The following is a 22278-nucleotide window of genomic DNA, read 5'->3' on the forward strand; positions in this document are numbered from 1 at the left end:
CAGAATTTTTAGCTCCATCTTGCTGTGTATCACATCCAGTTCTATAAAGTAAACTTCATTTATGCATAAGGAAATGATAGCATTCAGAGGGTGAAATATAGAGAGTCTCCTTTTCTTCCCCACACATATATAGGAGGACTGAATAAAATCATTTTAATGTGCATTCTACAGGCTATGCTTTTGTGACTTAATTCTTTGATTTTCTTTACTACATTAAAGGTTGAGAAATTCTGTTACTAGATTTATAGATGACTACTACTACTAAACCCTAAGTCTTCACTCCCAGCACTACAAATACAGGGTACTGATAGGAACAGAGGATGTATCCAGTTTTAGGTAGCTATCCCATTCAATCCCACCTCAAGGTCTTGTGGCTGAAGAGCTATCAGAAGCCTTTTTCAGGCAATAGGTCACTTAAGGAATATAGTGATGAGCAACTAAGTATTTTAGACTTTTTTTTTTTTTAAGCTTGGATTTCATAGAGGGCAGCACAGGAAAAAATGTAACACTAACATGAAACTATAAACAGTCTATAATAAAAAGACTTCTGCATAGGAAAAAATAAGAGCCTTGGATATTCATCAATGTTTCATTTTCCAAGTCCCATCTTTCATATAAAGCCAATTATTGTCCAAGTGAGCGTGTCAAAAATGCTCCTGTTAAGACTCTTTCCTGAAATAAAAACTCACTATAGCTTCCATGGGAATGGCATCAGGACAACACCAAAGAGGCTTTGAAAACTCCACTGCTCTGCACTGGCAGCATTATCTAACTGCATGCAGAACTTCACATTCTCCCACGTGTGCAGTCCTTTTCATTAGCTTTGAGGGACACGAACCATTGACACAGGTGCTTTTGGCACGACTTGTGCACTGTTGTACCCTGACCTAGAGGGACAGCCCCCAACCAGCTTTTAAATTTCTTAAGTTGCATTAAATGCAGCACAACTTCCTTCCAAACCACTGGATGTAGGGGGTTTACTTTTCAGACAGGTTAGCTAGGCAACTATTAAGAGCACACGACATTCATTATGCAGACTTGCGGGGATCTGATCTGCACGCAGCATTTGCCCAACCTGTCTCTCATTTCTTCTTGTTTTAATTTGTTATCAACTAATTGATTTCAGTGGGATTACTCAAATTATAGCAGCATAAGTGAGAGGGGGGGGAAAAAAATTGAGCTGAAGTACTGCAGCCAATATAGCTGTCTGAAAAAGTCAGCCCCTAATCCTCTGTTTCATTTGCTATCAACGGGTTAGAACAAATGCTCTCTGCACAGCCAAATTTAGTTCCTACAACCTTAGTGTGTTTGTAACCGCGCTACACTGCAGAAGTCAATGAACTGCACAAAGAGCACTTTAAAATGTCTCCCAACTCTTAAAATCAGACTCTGCTAGCCCCCTGCTGTCAGAGTACTTTGCTGGCAATTCAAACAATTAAACAATGCAAATGAGCAAGAAGAGGAAACCGTTTCCTCCTTTTTTCTTGAATTCAGCTAAAGTGAACCCAGCACCAACACAGATGCAACTCCAGAAAAGGACCCAGGCCAGCACTGAAGTTAGACTCTAGTTGAGCAAGAGGACCGAGTGTGTACTGAACCACAACGTTGGACTAAAGCCCCTTTCAGCTCTATGAAGGACACGCTGGAAGGCAAACAGGAACCAGCTGCAGTATCTGCTCTATGGTGTCACCAAGTTTCACGGATCCAGTGTGTGGTGTCACACTTGCCATCCAGGTTTTTCCCTCCCCTTAAACTTCAGAAGTGTAAGGGACCTTTTTTCTCACACACAAGGTGCTTTCTTTGGGGATAAGCAGACTATTTTTAGGGTTTTTTTTGAAAGCTAGATCTCAGCTAGAAGAACAAGTAGGAAAAAAACTTTTCACTCCCACATCACCCTCCCAAACACTGTTGAAAACACAGAAGCATAAAGGCTTAGAGTGATGTAGTAACTTAAGTAGACCAGTCCCATTTTCAAAAGTCTGCTTTTTGCAAGACCACCAAAGCACAGTGCCCACTCAACTCACTGGAAGTTAGACTATGAGTCTGAAACAGAGACTAGTCTGTGCTCCAAGGTCATCAGCTTAAAACGCGATTATAAAATGTCTTTTATAAACTACTCGCTTTGTAAAGGATGAACAGAAACTATTATGGATAGTTTTGAAAATCTTAATCATATTAATAAAACAACATAAGATTCTTCTACCAAAAGTGTAACTGTGCTGTTGTGAGAATCCCATTTTACAAAAATAGATATGCATAAAAGTGGAAGTTAGTTAGCTATGTTTGTTTTCAAAAAATATCCCTCATATTAAACTCTCTTCCCCAAAGCCCTGTTATTAGCATTTCCTTGACTTTCCGGTGATACTAAGCGGCATTTAAAGGTCAGCAAGGAAGAGACTGCAGCTTGCCTGTGAGAGTGATCTGACTTCCCGTTCCCTGTCCACATTGGTCAATAAAAATTTTTCAAAATGTCAAGTTCTTTCCTTGTGAGGTTGCTACAGCCAGGCCTTTCTTCCGCAGCTCTTTGCCAAAACCCACATATTTGAGCTCTCTGTCTTGTTATGCAATTTCCTTCTGAGAAGTTTTTAAATCAAAGGTAATCAGTTGAGTTGTTTTTAAGCACTCGAAGTACCAGATGTATGAGCAGAAAGTAAGGCTTTTTCTTTTTTCCAAAACAGAGACAAAAATAATGATAAAAATATGATGTCCAAAGGGGAATAATTTTTGTGCGAGTGCACCATGAATAAATAGGAAAGGTAAGACCTGAAACAGGCAGACAAATCTGTCTACCCAGTGACAGCAAGATAATTCATCCCTGTTGGAAATTTAGACATCATTAGTGCAAACTCGTATTGACTGGCTGAATAACAGCACAACTGATTACAACTGGCCATTTAAAATGCCAGAAAGGTTGTCAGAGCTGCTGCACAAACTGAAGCTGCAGGCTGCTCTCCTTGACATGATACTGAAATCCCTCGTGCTAGTATTAAATCTGACAACATCAAAATTGAATTAATTCAAGCAAACCAAAATCAAAGCATAATACTACAGCTCTGAGACCATTTGGAGTCACAGATTTAAAAAAACCCTCAAATTGTGACTACTCAGATTTTCCTTTTTACCTGGCCACACTGAATGCAGTTTGTTTTCTGTAATTCCTGAAGCACTTGGGATTAACATTACAGTACTTGCATCCAGTCGGCAGTCAGAGAGGAAGAAAAAAAAGTTAATTTTTTTCTGCTTTGCAGATGGGGGCAGGGGGAGAGGAAGGCATTTAGCACTTACACCTTAATTTTAGATTGGTTTATTATCTCATTCCCTTTTGCTATTGGTAGGAAATAATCTGATCACCCACCAAGGTATTAGAAAGGCAACTGTTGCATTTCTGCAATAGTAACTCCTGTAGTAAATACCGTGTTGATTTTATATCTGACCGAGTAGATTTTGAAAGTTTTACTGTAAAAGTTTTGAATTATGTTTTGAAGTGTATACAGCTACAACCCTATCCTTGTATAAGTCTATTTTCATATCTAACTAGCAATTTCAAATCTTGCGGTCAGGGCTCATTTGGTGAACACCAGAACATACCCAGCTAAAATTAGAAATGCCTGAAAATGTTCTCCCCCCTGTGTCTCTGCGAGTTCTCCCTCACCCAGACCATATTCCTTTCATTTTAGTACTGAGTTTGCTGACCACAGAAATCCTAGCAGTGCCAGGTATGAGGCAGGTAACCTCCTTTTCCAAGTCACCTACTTTATATCCCTGAACTGAAGTAGCATAACGAACCTGTCCCTGCTGAGGTTACTAAAGGCTTCCGACCATACAGGTCCTCATCATCTGCAATTATCCTGATCGATTGCTTAACTGTGCTTATCATTAGAAAACTGTTCCCTGTGCCTTAGCTATAATCTCCCTTCCTCGAAGTTTATCTGATTACTTCTTGCCCTAACCTTGGATGTAAAACATCTAAGCTGTCTCTGCAGCTAGGAGTGCCACCTTGGTTTCCAACTCATTTGTGCTCACTTTGCACTGCCTGTGTGGTCCACTGTCTTTCACAGTATAAAAATTGCAAGAACAACCATCCAAAGAGGAGGAACTAGAAAAGATGAGCTCCAGGAGAAAAGCTTTCAAAGCCAATCCGACTGAGGGAGAAATCAGACTGAGGGTCTCAAGAGAACACCGTTTGTGAATATCTAAGTCAGGAATAAGTGTGGGTATCAACACAAGCCCCATGCACTGCACTGAGAACAAAGAGGCTCTCCAACCAGACAGCACTTCCAAGAATCTTGCATTTTGTTATATTTTTTCTGTATGAAGCAATCCTCTAAACTCCTTTTCCATTTACGAATTAGACAGGCGTTGAAGGAATACAGGAGAAAAAAAAATCACAAGTTAATTTTTTATGAACAATACAATCTTTGATTTTGATGTTTAGGAATAGGACCTTGCACCCCATTCATTAGTAGAGTAGGAGACATGTATTGGGAATACATGCATTCCACCTGAACATGCATGTGTTTGTAAATTCACGCAAATATAAAGGATCAGATACAGTAAAATCAAGCCTAACTGCCAATATCAGTGTCACCTACTACTGCCACCTCTCAACCAGCCCGAGATTACAAACTTCTTCTCAGCCCTTCAAAGATGAATTAACTACTATGGCACACAAAGCAGTGGAATACAGATCTATGAATTTAAAAATATTTATATAATAGTCAAGCGCCTCACAAAGATTGCCACATCATTTACATTTTTTCTGAGTTTTACGATAGATATGATTCTGAAAGGATTGAGGAATCACAAGTTTTGCTGAAGTAAGGTTCAAAATAGAAATGTCTGGAATTAAAAAATCTTAACCACTTAGTCTGTACTTAAAAGCCTCTGGTGATTTAAAATTCAATGTATTTACTCTAAATAACTTCTCCTATCTCCATGTTTCACTCCTCAGGTTTTTCCCCAAGTCACATTACACTTTGTACTTGACAAAACTTTTGTCCGTTACTGCTACCCAAAAATCGTTCCTTTGCCAAGAACAGCAAGACTTCATCTGAGGAAATCTGCCTGGCAGAACGAAGAGAACAGTCAAGGTATCAAGGGAAAGGGACTCAGTGATATTTTCCATTACAGCAATACACACATACCAGAGAAGAGAATCTAACTCGACTTACATCTCTGTGTGCTTTTATCATCTCTTCTTTTTAAATGACTGTGCGTTTCTAATAAATTCATAGTTTAAAAAAAAGTATCCCAACGGAAGGCAAAAGTAGCCTTTCTTGACAGCGGAGGGTTGACACCAGCCTTTCTAAGCGGAGGGACAGAGGGAAAGAAGGCTGAGCCATGCCTCAGCTGAACCTCACAAGGCTCACACGCCATGCTGGCTGGTGCTAATGGGAAAACTAGAGTCCTTTTAGGACTTCACTTCCCTTCTCATTCCCTGCGAATCAGTGCTTGGCAGGCACACATGAAGCATGCGAGTCTTCTACTACCAACCTGGACACTTAAGTCACTGAAGCAGCCTGCAAGCACATACCCTACGGACCCTGTGAATCAGAGCTCAGGAACTTGGTCAAAGGCAAAGAAACATTTCTTCTTTGGTTCAGAGCAGTTAGCACTGACAAGTCAATCTCAACTTAATTCAGCGAAAACGCAGTTGCTGCAAATCTTTCTCAAGCGTAATTTGCTCCATTTCCATCACACTGTATGTCCTGAAAAGGATGAAAAACTTTTGTTGAAAACTGAAGTTAACTAGCCATAAATAAAAGAAACTTAGGTTGCTCCCTCCCACAAAATTGAGGTCATAACCACACAAGCTGATATATTTTCCACTTCATATTCCACATATGAAATACACATATCTGCCTTCCACCAGATTCTCAGTTTCCAAAAATACAGATCAAAACCTATGAAACATAAAGCTAGCAAAAGGTATTTCTACCTGGCTATAAATCTAATGACATCTATGAAACAGCTACACGCTCCAGCATGTATGCATTACAAGATGTCCTTGCGGACAGATACAGTGAAATTCCCATGCTTTTTAAAAACTACATACACCTCTAATCACATAAAATGCCACATGAAAATTAAAGTGACAGACATCACAGAGAAATCACAGTAACTTTTATGCTCATACTCCTAGAAAATGCCAAATCCCTTCTTGCCTGTCTGGCCATATGCCCCTTATACTATAGGCTAAAAGACAGCGCACAAAGTATGCCTTTTTTTTGGATCACAGATGCATTTTAAAAATCTCTAAAATGGAAATATTCTTGATTATATTTTGGATGCACAAACTCTTCTGAGACAAAACCATCAGTAAAATGAAGATTAAGATGCATTAAGATGCACTCTTGCATTGGATATTTTCTATCCTCCTCAGTAGTTTAATGTAAATTTTATTGCCCAGCACTCTGGTGGCAGGTTGTGCAGGCTGTAAACAGACCCTGAATATGAATTCCAAAGTCAAGCCGAAGCGCACCTTGGAAGGCTGATGAGTGCTTGGAAATAGGATTGTTTGCATTTCATACAGTGTGAAATGATTGATCTCGCCTTTCAGAGGTGTATGAGGACACCTCTGTGTCTCATTTGCTCAAATGTTCTTTTTTTTTTTCCTTCTTTTCCTCTTTTAATATCACTCTGGGAAAAATATCAGAATCAATTTATGTATAAAACGCACTCTCTCAGGGCTGATTTACATCTTTCTGGTTAGACTGCTAAAAACTATTCCTCTACAAGTCCAACTCTTTCTGGCACATTTCATCAGACCATATTTTCAAGATACATCTTCATATTTGTCAAAAAATACAAACATATAAAGGCAATATGGGGGAAAAAGATTAAATTCAACAAGTTCTCAAAACAGAACAGAAAACAAGTCAGCCAGCAAATTCGGTCATTCACATTACTTATCATCTTTTGGAAAGCATGTAGAGAACTGGTACTAAATGTAGTTTTGTCTCGTCATTGCTGCCGCACCGCCATTTCCTGGCATTGCACATCCTGCCTCGAACAAAAGAAACAATCTTCTTCACAGTTTAGAGGTAAACAACCTCATGCGGCTATGCAGGGAAAAAAAAGGTGCAAAGAGGGCAGAAGGCGGCTTCTAAGAGAACAGCACGTCTGGCACGAACCGCACATACACATTTGCAATCTGCGCATGAACAGGAGACCCCCAGATACCCCCAGCCCATTTCTGGAAGGTTCCGAGAGGGCGGACTGTGCATGACAGCTAATCTGCATGGGAAGTGAGGAAGCACCTCCCAGAGGCAGGGCAAGAACCTATAAAACCCGCAAACTGGGTGACTAAAAGGGAGAAGGAGCCCCACGGAGTGGCTGCCTGCGCGCCAAACTCCGCGCTCGTCGCGGCTGGGCCATGGCCGCCGGTGCCGCCGGGGGGGGGGGGGGGGGAGGGGCTTGCAACGACTGAAGATCTTGAACAGAGTCAGTGGAACATCATCGGACTCGGAGTGGTGGTAGCTAGTTTCTTTTCTCCTTTTCCAACTTTCTCTATCTCTTCCCCTTGCCCTTGTTCCCCTCTCCCCTTCACCCTTCCCCCACCTTTTCTCCCCACTTCGTGAAAAATAAAGTTAAGCGGTTGTATGATATTTGATCGGTTATAGCGTCTTAATCTCGTCCTCGGGATCATAATGAAACCCTGGATCGGGGACAAAGCCACACACATATATGCTAAATATGCCTATCATTACCTGACAGCGTAATAGATGCATCACAAGAAAAAAATTTGTCCTGTACTATGCCAAACAAACAAACAAACAACCCCAGAAGAGTTAATTTATGAAGGCTCATCTTTTCAAGGTGAAATGCCTCATCAGATGGGGATGGCAGATGGGCTTGTAATGAGAAACATGGAGGGAGTCTGATGAATTACAACAGGAAATAGAAAAAACTGTGGAAAACACTAATTGTCTCTTTTGAGTATCTGTCAAAGTAGTGCAAAAGAAGAAGAGAATTAGGAAAGACTGTAGGAAGAAATGAGGATAGAAGCAAAAACAGTGGCCACAGAGAATAATGAAGTGGGTATGTTCACCAGGTACAGGCAAGGAGTGGAAGTCTTTGCAGAAATTCAAAGACGGAAGTTACCTGGAAATACCAAAACATCAGAATGAGGCAAAGCAAAAAGCAGATGACTTCAGTGAGTGGTATGACAGACCACTGGCTCATGTCCTGGAGAAGGAACAATGAACTAAGGAGATGACGCTGTGCAGGAGAGAAACTGTATTCCGCAAGGAGACTCAATGACTGCCCGTATGTTAGACCAGAAAGTTGGTAATGTCAGTGTTGACACAATGAAGAGCTGTTGATGTGAAGATGGTAGAGAAGAAAAAAAAAGTCATATGAACAGAACTTAAATGGGTAAAGATTCAGTAGTGAAAGCAAAGGAGAAGGGGATAAACATATGGATTTATGAAGGTGTAATAACTATATAGGTGTTAAGACTTCTAATACAAAGACACGAAATGAGGCAGAAGGGAAGAAAATGCCAAAGAAACATCTTAAAACCAACCATGAGAGCGGCCTAAGAGCCAATGATAGACCCTAATGGAGAGGTGAAGAGCACTTCAGAGAAACTGAAGCAGAAGGCAGAGATTTATAGAGGAAAAGCAGCACCAACTCCAAAATTCAATTCAAGCCCAGTATAAAAAGAAAACAGAAAAAATATCAAGCCGGAAGGATAACAAGTAAGAAAGAACATTTGAAAAGAGGCCATAGGAAGACCATTAGTAAATCTAGTGAGAGCAGTCTTAGAAGACTGAAGAGGGGAAAAAGTTGAATTTTTATCTGTCTGAAAAGGCTGGTTTCTCCTTTCACTTACACTATGTGAAAACAGATTAGCTCAACCAAATAGTGTTGAACAATCAAAACAAATTAAAAAAATGAAAATCAGCCTCTATTATTAGTGGTCTGGCAACAAACTTCAGAAAACAGGGAGTTCAAAAGGTCAAAGTCCCACAACAGCAAAATAGACATTTTCTTAATTTCCAATGGTTTTAAGCATTCATCAATCATAAACAACCACAAAAATGATCAAAGGTCTTGAGCGAACTGAATTAATCATTGCAATAAGAAGTTACTTTCTCTAGGCTTGGTAGTTCTCTCAAATCTATAAGCCAATGTGATTGGTTCACAGGAGATATGAGTTGCCATGTTTGCAATATATGTCCTTCTGAAATTCAAAATATTTTGAAAAACCACTGCAATCAATTATTTTTACATATAGGAACTATCAGGTCACTATAGTTGCTCATCTTCAACGTATTTTCATTGTAGATACGCCAGTTTATACTGGAGGAGGGAATGGAAACTTTGCTTAAAATACATGATTTTAAATATATCTGCTCTAATGCCTGCATAGCCAAGTTTTATGGAGACCAAAAAAATTAGTTTTATAATTCCAGACATTGGCTTTTTATGTATGTATTTTTTTGGTTTTGAAAAAGACAATTTCAAGTTTTTGCCAAAAGGATTTTTATTCCAGTAAAATGAAAGTGTTTCCTCTCCACTTAAATGAAGGTGTTCTCTTTGAGGGATTTTCCAGCAGCAAAAACCATTAGATAATCAATTCACATCACCTTTCAGTGACCTTCTGACACTTAAGACTTTTGGCCCCTGACAGTCTCTAGTTCTCTTAGTAAAAATATTATAGATGAAGAAGAATGGAGAAAATCTTAACTGAAACTCAGAGGCAAATCCTCACTGAGATCTGCAAAACTTCTCTAAAGTCAAAGAAGTTTCTCTGATTTACTCACGCTAAGGGAACTGGTCTCCAGTCCTTACGGTCTAATTCCCACACAAATACTTCATTAAGTTAGAATGAAGTTGTGCAACTGCTTTTCCTTTTGAAGTCTATGGTAACTGTAGGTGTTTAGCTAGAGGGAGACAAATAAAATCATCCAATTGTCAGGGCAAAATTTCTAAAAGGGAGCTTTACAACTTTTTTAAATGATAAAACTGCCAAAAATATTACTGAAAAACAATGAACTTTAAAAATCTGAAGATTTTAAATCTCAAATTAGAAGAACAAATCAGCTCCTGAACTCTGGAATTAGCGCAAATCTTAGCACAAATCCTAATTACAGAGTCAGTGTCAACACCTCCACACTAAGAGGATTCTAACATGAATCAGAAGTCAACAGCCGGGAATTATCCTGCTTCAATTAGCTCTTTCAAATGTGCGTGTGCACGTGTGTACACACACACACACGCACGTACTTATACACAGAGCACAACATGCTGAGTCTTAAACCCTAAAGAAGCCTTAACCAGCCCCCAAAGGGCATCTGCAGTTTTCAATGCTGAGAATTTCTGGCAGCAAATGTTGGCATTGAAGCAGACCAAAACTTTTAGTAGATATTACAGCTTTCAGCAGAAGACAAAAAACAAACGACACATTTACACAGCATGATGCTCATAGCCTGATGTACAAGTAATGATTTTGTTTTATAGCAGTTGGCTATTTGGTCTCTGATCAACATCAGCGGTCAGGAAAAAAGACTGCAGTGGTGAAGAAAAGGTTTAAAGACAACACTCCTCTGCTGGACGATGGATAGAGCATATCCGGGTGTTGCCCATTCCTGCACCTACAGAAATTACTTGTCCCACGAAAGGAGATGAAAAGTTTGGGTAGAAAATACCATGTGCTTATACAATGAGGAAACCATGAAAAAATTCATTTTTAGGATCTGAACCTTGCAAAAGTAAGAATTTCAGATCTCCAGCTTCCTATCTATCTGTCCTCTCTGTCTGTAAGCAAACCCCGCTGGAGGACAGACAACACCTGGGACATACAGGCAAAAAATCATGCAAGTGCAGTAGCTGGGCATGGAAGAGCAAGTTAAGAATGATGCAGCAGATCCCACTTTGAATTTGCTTGGAATTACAATCAAACATTATTTCAGACAACTTTGATCTTTTATACTGTGAACGCTCATTATTGTAATTTTAACTGTGGCTTTGTCTAGGCCAGCCGTCTCTCCAAATAAAAGTCAAGCTAGAATACAGGACGCTCATTACAGAGTGACTGGAAGTACAGGTGTGATGGAGCTCAAGTACTTCAGTCTTTTCTCACTTTGTGTGCAACATTTCACATCTTTTATCTTCCTCTGCAGTATCCTATACACAATTAAACTTCTCCAAGTCTAAAAAAAATTAGTACGATATCCTTAGGAAACCAAAGCCTGACTTGTGAATGCTTGTTATTCTTAGGGGACCAATTTTCTTGCTATGTACAGCTTTGTTTCCTTTGTGAATTCAGTGCAAAATACTAAGAAATCACAGTTCTCCAATTTATTTATTCACACTGATTGGAGCCTTCTGAACCTTTGGGGTGCACTCCCCATTAAGGAGCTGTGGCAGAAACTTTCCAAGCTCAGCTATAAATTTAGCTGACATCGAAGTTAAAAGCCATGGAAATAGATGCAACAGGTATCCACACTTGGACTTTCACTGGAACTAGGACAACTACGTCTCAAACAGTGGAAACAGTGCCGAGAATTCAGCTGACTTCTCTGGGTATGCACTACTTCAGATAGCAAAGACAAACTTGCCTTTGCAACAAAGCATTGGTCGGTGAAAGCCACTCCTTGCTTTCCCACTGTTTGCAATTCATCTTCGGCAAGACTTAACATGTTTACTTTTGGGTTTTTTTTCCTCCCCAATGGGCAAATGCTCTATAAATTAAGCAACTTCAAGTGGTTCACCTGTGTCCACTGTCCATCAAAAAGGAACCAAGTTCTTACATTTTCAAAGCTGACAGCAAAAGTGCCAGAAAAATCTTCGTCCATACAAAAGTGAACCTTAAAGAAGCACAAGAAAGAACAATTTTAAAATGGCCTAGTGCAGATAATGGCTAACAGCTCATAAAGGACATGGTCCAAAGCCAGCTGAAACCAACAGGAATTTTTCCATTGGCTCTAGTGAGTTCTGCAGCAAGTCTCCAGTGGTCACTTGAATTTTATTATGCCAAAAGACAGTAACGACGTACTCTAAACTATACTGCCTCTGTCGTTTCTCCAAGATGTCTTTTGCTTCAGTATACTTTCAAACTCGGTGAAAATCATAACAACGCCAGCACAGAAAGCACAGCTCTGATTTTTTTTTAACTAAGAATTGGCTCCAGATACTGGTGCTTCAATATCTACTGTTAAAGAAATGAAGGAAAAACATGGGTGAATCAGATCCTAACCAACAGACGAAGACCTGTTTTAAGTGTGATCAAAATGCAAGTTAAAAACAACAATCCGAAAAACCCAACACATGATCACACACACCAGTGTATGATCTGGCTGTTAGAAGAGGGATGAAAAAAACCTAAAACCCAAAAAACCAAACAACAACAACAAAGCATCCCCCCCCACCCCCCCGGCCAAACTCCCCTAAAGCCCCTCCACCCCAGATGATGTTAAACAGCATATGAACAAATGACTACAAAGCTCAGACTATACACTGCTTTCATTCTTGGCACAATACGTTCTTTTGATTTAATACTCAGCTACAGGAAATTAAAAGTAGAACAATATATTAAGACAGTTCACAATCAAAAGCAAAACATTAAGAAGTGCTAAACTGCTGTGTTTGTATAGATACAAAATAAAGTTTTTTCTCCTTAATTCAGACAGGTTACATAGAATATTTTGGGGGGTGAGGGGAGGGAGGGCTTGGGAAAGGAGAGCTAATTTTAATTAAATACTAGTTAATGAGTTTGACTGACCTGTACAATTGCCAGTATTTTTAGTTGACATTGTCTTTCTGACCTGTAACCCTTAAACTAGAACAAGGACCTTGTTTAACGTTTGTTAAATTTAGACGGCGCCACTATCCACTATTACCCCCCTCCCACTGCTGCTGCACTAATCTCCCATGCCAGCTGCTCAAATGTTTGCATTTGAAGGGCTTTCTCTGTTTGTACAGAAACGGGCTCTGCACAGTATCTCTCATCTGTACGTTTGCCAGAATCAAGGCAAGAAAAGCCTCGCTGCTGGAATTCTAGATTAATAGTCTTAAATGTTTCTTCTCCCCCCACCTTCTGTCAAATCCACTGCCATTAGGTTTTTACAAGGCAAACCTCCACGGCGCACTTTGTTGGCCTGACTCTTCTCCTATACAAACAGCTGTAAATCAGGACGAGCTCCATTTAGATTGAATGAAATTACACCATCTCTGTACTTAGGCTGGGAGAGATCAAAATTAAGATGTGCACCTGAACATTTGCTGGGGCGGAAAGAAGAAAACATAATCGGGGGAGGGAACAAAAAACAAAACTACTTTTTGACTGTCATAAATCTAATGCTAATCTCTCCATCTAGCTATATCAGTGTGCTTGACAGAGTCTGTACACACAGCTCCCAGACATCAGTTCCCTCTGGTTCTCCCACCACAGCACCAACGCACTGAAGCAACCACACCCTTAAGGGGGTGCTGGGCATCACCCTAAAAGGGTGCATGGGCCTAACCCCAGTGCCTCCAGCTAGTTCTCCATTTAAGAACCCTCCACAGCTACATCTTGCTACTTGCCTTGACCCGTTTGCTCTTCTGGCCTTCCCATTGACCATTTCTAAAATCAGAAGTACTTTCCTTAGCTTCCATGAGTATTTTGAGATCTGCTTAAAAGTGTGAATGCAAAAGCATAAATAACTAGGAAAAAAAATACATTTTGGAAGAGTAGAACTGCCTGATGTAGTACAAAAAAATGTGAAACAACATACTACATGCATTGGAAGGTCTTTTTTTGCAGTGAAGGATATATGCATGGCACAGACAGCACTATTCAGCCTTTGCTTCATGTAAACAACTCCTGTTTGAGTTAAAGGGAGACCTGTAAGGCCTGTTAAGGCTTATGTAAGTTCAACTGTGTATGAGAGAACTAAGCCATGGAGTTCACTTAGGAAAACTTCCCCATCAAAGTAAAATATATTGTGTCCTGTCAGCAAATGCTGTTTTGCAAATCCTCCCTTACCTGCCATAAGATGTTATTGAGACATATGGTTTCACACGCTACCAAGTAGCTCATTTCTGCCAACGAACAATAATGCGCAGAACGAATATGTGTGGAAATCATGAGATCATCTAATTAAAAGAAATGTTATTGTTTGCCACTACTTTTAATGAAATCGAGTCTTCACTGTCCACAGAAGAGGCTGGAAAAGAACCAAATCCTATTAGTGCTCATGCCTCAGAAATTCTTTGCAAGGGAAAGAATTTATACCATAACCAGCATTGAAAATGTTTACTGTATCTAAAAATCTATATATGCTAATAGAATGTTTTAGACTAATATAATAAATCTGTGGTCGCATGTGATTCGGATTATGCCACTACAAAAACAGGGGTTACCTTCTGAAAAAAAAATTCCATTGTATACAAGCAACATGGAGTCCATGACATACAATTAACCATTTCTGATTTCATCTAGTAAAGGGCATTGGCATAAATACACACTAATCCTTTCATTACAGTAGTAACATTTGGAAAACTTTAGAAGAAATATTTTGGATATCCATCATTAAATCAAACAGAAATGTGCTTTGCAATGGCATTAATTCCCTGACTCACTCCCAGACTGTCCCAAACTTAAACACAAAGAGCATTTTATATACACAGAAATATATGAAATTCCTTTCCAAGTAACTACATCTTTGCTTATTCAATTGCAGAAAAACCTGATCCTAGGATAAACTTTTATTTAAAGGTGGTATTTTCAATACCACTGCATGCTTGCCAGTTACACTGAGAACAATATGCTGAATAGATTATAACCAAATATGAATTACAAGGCTATTATATACTATTTAGGGGCTCTAGTAATATTAAATACCAAGGAAGCAAAGCCTGAGTGGTTGAGATGTCACTAGAAAAATCTCAAATGGAATTAAAGTTTGCCTTTTTTTTTAATGCCCTTTTATTAATGCAAATTAAAAGACATTGGTCTTATTAGCTGCTGCTTTATTCCAATTTTTTTTTTCCAGTGAGTTAACTTCAGAACTTTTTAGTGAAATCAGTAACAAAAGATGAATCAGACATAAAAGGATTTGGGTGGTTAAGGGTGCGTCACCAGGTCTTAATTAAACATATGAGGGAGATACGTGAGCCAACTTACGCCAGCCCAGCCTGGTACATCCACAGACAACGCCACGGATCCCAGGTCTGGGAGCAGAATTGCCCCACACAGGTGGCAAGGCTAGCTTACGGGGCTCTTGTTAGCCTGGACCTCCCTAAGTCACATCTCTCTGGGCTTTCCCTTCAATAAGCCTGACCACATACCTTTATGACATGCTTACTCCCATTTCAGTGCCCGATTTCTGCTTCTGGGCATACTGAGCTTGAAACTGCTGAGAAACTATGTTCCTAACCTCTTGCCTAAACTCCTAAACTCCATTAGGATCCATGGAGGTGGAAAATCTCTCCGTCTTCATCAGTCAAGGGGCTTAATCCAACAGATGAGCTCAAAGCACACCTAAGACACCTGGCTCCACACAAAATCTAGCTGCTGGAAGAGGCAGCTGTGGTATTTCTTCCCCATTTTGTCTTCCCCCACTATCCACAAGTTCAACAGTTCACTGAAAACATGGGCAATCCAGGTTCAATCCTCTCTTCTAGTTGAGGGGAATCAAATCTCCCTCTCTCAGAGGCAGTCTGAGATTACTCTCTGTTCAAATACATGAAGATGTGTTTAGCTAGAGAGAGGCAGAGGGATCACACACAATTATTTGGAGATGAGATTAGGTTACTCATCTGAGCAGGGAGCATTTGGCTTTTCTAGTTCTAGCTTCAGTGACTGTTTAAGTACTGGATCTAATGTCTGCTTAGCATAAAATATAAAAAAACACTCCTGGTGCCAGGACTAGAACCCAGAGCTACCACCGCACTTAAGTTTTTTCAATATTGGTCAGAAGAGTTAAGCTTGCTCTCTGAGTCACTGAATATCTCATTATCTTTACAAAAGAGTGCTTCCCACATCAAGAGTATCTCACAGCTTTGTTCCAGGCATTCTCTAGCCCAGTGAGTATTTTGGTTTTCATTGCAAAGAAGGAAATAACTCTCTTAGGAATGGTCCTGAGAGAGAAGACTGGCTGGTATCTCTGAAGGAACAGAAGGGAACTAAACTCAGCACCCACGTGCATTAGCCAGGTTTACCACCTGGCTAATGGTGGTAAACCTCCAGAGAAAATGCTTTAAATGCCAAAAATCCTGAGTAGATGCAGGTACCAGACTCAGAGATGGTCAGTTTAGCGTGCAACTCTTGGTGTGTTGATTTCAGCATTTTCAAGACTCAGGAAACTTGATTCTGTGATGCTTAAAACCAGTGTCCAACAGAAGCCTGCGCTGCCAGGTGTTTAAAACCCTGCGTTGCCAGGTATTTAAAAGCTGGCACAGCTGTGCCCGGTTTCCTTTGTAGATATGGAGCTCCAAGTCCCTTCCATTTGACTTGGCCCATTTCCCTCGGTGTTTGCCACAGAATGTTACTACAAAGTATTTTTTCAAAATATCCTGTAAAAACCACTGGAGGAACAGAACATCCTGAAATGTTTCTTTAGGAGCAGCAGCTAAGGGAGAAGACTGACAGAGGCCCAGCTTTCAAAGGCGTGACTGTTTTCTCCTTATTACCTGATCTGAGTTATGACAAGCAGGTGAATGCAACATGCTGTGGTGCTAAACCTTATGATTTTATTCTGAACCAGGCAGTTATTTTAAAGACATGGCTTCTAGAAACCGGCGATTACATGAGAATTTTTGGGTTGTTTTATAAAGCCTTCATGGTTGCAAAAAAGAAGTTTAGAAATGCAACCTGTGCAAATCTGTAAGACTCAAAAACAAAATGGAGGGGGAGAAACCCATCCTAAATAATTTCTTGTTGAATTGCATGATTTTAAGGCACTTGTGTGGTGAGGGAGAGAGCTGATAAATGATTTTTGAATGCGTGGGGCTGGCAACCCTGTGGTACTTAAGCTAAGCAGCACAGCCAATGCAGGGGTCACCTGACACTTTTCTTTAAAAGATTTTGTTTTCTAATGCTTGTAACTTTATAAGATTTTAACCATACTGGCTGAGGCTTTCCATTCCAGGTGTCTGCCTCAGGCTTTTCTTTTCTTTTTTTTTCTTTTTTTTTTCTTTTTTTTTTTTTTGAGCCAAAGTAGTTTACCTGGTTCTAAGAACCAGATTTTTTTTTTTTTTAAATATACTGCACACTAACTCTGAAGACCTTTTCTTTGAAGAGCTCTAGTAACACCATTCTCTGGAGGAAGAACTTGAAGTTCGGTGGCAGGCTCCCTCTGTGGTAAACTCTTGCCTTCTGCTACCACTAGCATGCTTCTACACATTGTAAGAAAAATTTAAAGATACTAAATATATAAATGTATAATTTATATGAATGAAGATAGTGAATATCCTATAGTGCACACCATAAAGGGAAGTGGGTGCAGATGCGTCTCTTCAGCAGCCACAACTCTGGCTGAAAGGGGAACCTCCACAGTCCACCTAATCCATCCCTCTGTTCCCAGGCAGAATCGAGTACGTGTAGTGCATCCTAATGAAATTTTTGGACGTTTTACAGCACAGGTTAGGTTATGATATGGGTTTCACAGTCTCTCTAATAACCTCCTCCAGCGTGAAACCTCCAGAAAAATCAGAATTTTTTTTTGTCTAATATCTAAGTTAAATCTTCCCTGCCATAAATAAAGCCAATTACTTCTTGTCCTGTCCTCAGCAGACAAGGAGAAAGCTGATGACTCTCCTTTTTGGTGTCTATTTGAATTCTCTGAATGCCAGTCACAAGCCAGTTGGCTCTGGCCAACTCACCAAGTTTCTCACCAAGAAAAGCTAACAACAAAATAATTTTTTCAGAGTATCATAAGGTATCAAAACAAAACTAACTCAAAGAGACAGCAAACCTAATTCTGAGATATCTGGTATTTAATAAATTTATTTTTGCTCCAAACATGTAAACAGTTGCACAACTGAAAACATTTATAACTATGCTATCATCTTGAGTGTCATCCACTGGCATGTAACTACTGACTTACAGATACCCTTTAACAGAAGACTGGTGGGGACAGACCTGATTGCTGTAATATTTAGAGAACTCTCCCCATCCCTTTTGCTGGATTATGCATTTTGCAAACAAGCCCAAACTGAGCAAAAATGTTTCAAAACCAAATCACAAGCTATGCCTTTGACAATATATTATAAATAGCTCTACCCATAGAAGAGATAATAGAGATATTCCAGGATTTGGTCCTGCAAGTACAAACAAATATATGTAACCAAGCAGGAATATAAGTGAATTTAAAGTGAATGTGATTGTCATAAATATTGAAATATTAAAAGTATTTGAGTATTCACTTCCATTTAGATAACACAGACGGTATTCTCACTGCTACAGCTTTGCTACTGCCTAAGACAGTACATGGCTATGTGAGGTGAAATCCTTGACAGAGGATACAGTATTCACTGATCAGCTGGGGCTGGACATGGTTGAAAAGAAGTCACATTTTCATTTACTTTTCCACAACAGTACTTGATCCCTCCCCCAACTACCCTTGGACTGGGAAATTACATCAGGAATGATATAACTCCTGCCATCTCCAAGGCCACAGCAGTTAGAACAGACCAACAGTAAACAAAGTCCTCCAAAGGTAAACAATATATTCTAACAAGATCTCCATAGGGAAAACAGCTGTTGCTAGCATTTAAGAAGTGATTGCCAAAGTTAGGAATGGGCAGAGTTCTGGTGACTTTTTCAACCATTGGCACAGTATTTTGCTTCTAAAAGCTGACCTTGCGGCACATGTACGTACTAAAACGTAGAAAGAAAACTTACACATATCCTAAAAATATCTGCTGATCTTTTGCGATTAAGATGACATTGAATTGTTCTGATAGTTTAGGCATATAGATACTATATATCATCACAAATATACATAACAATGCCTGTGACATAGCTCCATTAAACATGGAACTACGGGACTGTCTACCTCATTCACTGATTCTCAGTTACAAATAACATCTATATTTGGACCGAAGATCAGATTTTCAATAGTTTGTCCCACATGTCCTGATGAAAATCTTCTAACACTGAAGCCCTGGGCTGAAGCCTGTCTTGAACTGGAGAAACCTTCTGTGATAAGACTTTGTACTGAAGTTTCAAAACCTCTGATAAGTGCCCCTGGCTGTACTTTTAAGTATTTTCTTACAAGCTAATTTATTACATAAACAAATTCCACATTGGAGATACATGTTGTTCAGCACTTGGGATGTGTTTTCTAACTCTTGATTTATGAAAACACAAAGACCCTCAAAAAAAACCCAGCTAATTTTAGCACTGTGTTCCAAATATTGGGTTTCAGCTTGATCAGCTGTTTATTTGAGGACAGTGACACCAAGTGGCAGAGATGACTTAAACTTCCTTTTTTCCCCCAGCTGTGAGACTGTATGCCTTTGGCACAGAGAAAAAGGGATATGGTTAAATACCTAGCAATTTCCAACTACTTCATTTGTATGTTGTGCTCATACTTATGAGTATATTTTAGTATCTTTTGATTTGTGAAAAGTTACACTGGACATATGGTCATCTGCTTAGCACAAAACCAATACAGAATTAAAGGGCGAGATTTCTGCATCATCTATGATACCTTATTAGATTTCACATCCATTAAATTGTTTACTGACATACATTATAATGAACTGTTGCATGTTGAGGATTATCATGGAAAATTCTTTTCTTGAATTTTTAATTCACTTTAAGGCATTAACAGATTCCTCTTTCTCTTTTCTCCTTAATTTTTCATGATATTGTGATTAAATGTCCTTTCACCTCAAGCACAAGTATTGACTTTCCCATATGGACTTTGAAAAATCTCTTTCTCCATCTACAACCCTAAATATTTTAAGAGACATTAATAATTTCAATAATATTTAGATAAATATTTAGATAAATACTGAGGATGGTTTGATGGTTAAAAAATATGTAACTTTTGGTTGAATTAATGCCAAAGATCTCTTATTTCTTACAGCTTTACACCATTCCTTCATATTGCCCAGTTTTCAAACAAACAGTAAACATGCAGGACAGAATCATTACCTTTCCTACAATACAGGGCAGATCACAGATGCATACACTGAGAAAAGAATTTAAGCTAAGCATAGTGAAGCTTTTTGTCATGCTCCTACCTGAGCAGTACCTCACTGAATTGCCCATTTCCTTACAGACAAGAAGGACTTTACTGAACCAGCCAGTGCATCTCCTTCACTATGCCAAAGAGAATTTCTGAAAGTTAAGGGCAAACTATTCTCCCTTCACAAATAAATCCAAAACTCTGGCTTCGATACCGATGCAGTAATGCAAAATACTTTGAAGATGACCCAAAATGGCAAAAGAAAGGAGACTTGCGGAAATTATAATAGAGGAAGCTTCTACTGGGTGACGTTTTGCTAAAAGTCCTATCTTACTTCAGTGAAAATTGTTCTATGTAATGAGCTCTAAACGTATATTTCACATTTAGGGCTATATAAGAAACCACTCAGCATGAATAAGGATACTCAGCTCCACCAAAGTACCTCAGTGAGACTATCTTTGGAAGAACCAGTGCAATAAAGAATGACTCAGACTGGCTCAAGGTCTCAAAGTTCAGCCCATGAGGAACTGTTAAACTATATGTAAAAATTAGAAACTGCCCTGCTCAGTGGAACTTCTACTTGAATTTTATCTTCTTTAAGTTAATAAAAGTTAGTTAGGACAAGTTTAGCGTATTCTAGAACTTTTCCCCCTAAGCCGTCGTAACTGTTTACCCTTTTTCTAAGGCCCCTCTAGCCTGTTTGAAGGATAGACTTTCTGTGCTACTGAGCAGTTACACTTATTCTGTGTATTTTCTGCAAGCTTTAACAGAAAAATACCAAATTAAATGGAATTACTTCAATACCTTCATGTAAGTATATGCTTATGTCCTAGCAGAATTAGTGCTCATACAAACAAGTGTCAAGCCAGAAGTGAAAGTAAACACCGTACAATTAGCTGCATTGCTCTTGAAGATTAATTGCTCTTAGGAGTAAAAAGAAAAAAAAAAGTTTAAATCTGACATGTCATGTAACTAAGCAAGTAACTAAATAAAAAGGAGACATTTCTTTAACCTCTTACTCCAAGATTCCTTTGCACCTTAAGGTTAAGTGCTTGCACTTTTAAAAGATGAAGTTGTATGTTCAAGATAATTTTGAAAACTTTTTTCACCAGTATTAAAAGAAACAAAGGTCTTCATTGATATTTGTAGACAGTCTAATAGGGCAAGTCACAAATAAAGAGACATTCCCCTTCTGAGCACGCTAACATTAAGACAGTCCAGAGTATCTGAACTACCTCCGTATCCTCACTGGAATCCCTCCTCCTGTTCTTCTTGTAGCATCAAGACACTGAGCTTAACGTATAATGCTACTGAAGACAAACCACAAGCAGATTTTACTTCAGTAGTCCTTGCCATGGTTTTCTTTATAGTCTGATATAGCATATTTATTTCAACTACCCTTACACTTTCTGCTAAGACTTTATACTGATAGAACTTTCTCAATAAAACATTGTTCTTCCTTGCAGCATCACCAGAATTTTTAGTGTTGTAAGCAGCTCTCACATCTCTGTACTCTTTCATTATGAAGCCTTCACAAATTTGCCAAGTTGGATGCTTTTTAACCTCACAGCCGATCACTTCTCCATTTATTTTTACCTTTTGACTTCTTTTATTTGATCCTTTTTATCTGGGCTCTGCTATATCCCTCCTCCTCCTTCATTTATTCACAATTTTCTGGCACTCTTCTTGACTAGTGAGCTGCACATTTTACGGATCAGCACTCCTTTTCCAAGTATTTGTTTCTGAAAGAGGTATTCAGAGTCAAGCCTCGCATTTCAGGCTTCTATCATGTCACCAACACTGTCTTCTCCAAGTTTTGAAAATATGATGACAAAAAGCCAAGTAATTAAGCAATGCAAAAAGGGACCCCATTTACTGTGATTGCTAATCTACCAGAACAGCCTTCTGAAAGTACTTAGGATTCACAGTTCCTAATTAGATACCTAAATCCAAGTAATTTGGATTACAGGTCTACCTGCCAGGCACTTAGAAACCTTTCTAGATCTGATTCATAGGATTTTAATACTCCAAAACCTACTGAAGAACCTAACAAAAATCTCACCTGCTATTTCTGGCATTCAAAACAAAAGTACTCTCCAATCTTCACCCCCAGGCTACATAAGAAACAGCTGGAATCCTGCCATGCTCA

At 39.2% G+C, this 22278-nt stretch overlaps 1 protein-coding gene across 6 annotated transcripts in view; it reads right to left on the reverse strand.

The window, feature by feature from the left end:
* COBL (cordon-bleu WH2 repeat protein) overlaps positions 1 to 22278 on the reverse strand; it is a 169034-nt gene that overhangs the window by 76093 nt on the left and 70663 nt on the right. The window lies entirely within an intron of this gene.

This window comes from Dromaius novaehollandiae, chromosome 2 (genome assembly GCF_036370855.1).
Source record: "Dromaius novaehollandiae isolate bDroNov1 chromosome 2, bDroNov1.hap1, whole genome shotgun sequence".
NCBI lineage: Eukaryota > Metazoa > Chordata > Aves > Casuariiformes > Dromaiidae > Dromaius > Dromaius novaehollandiae.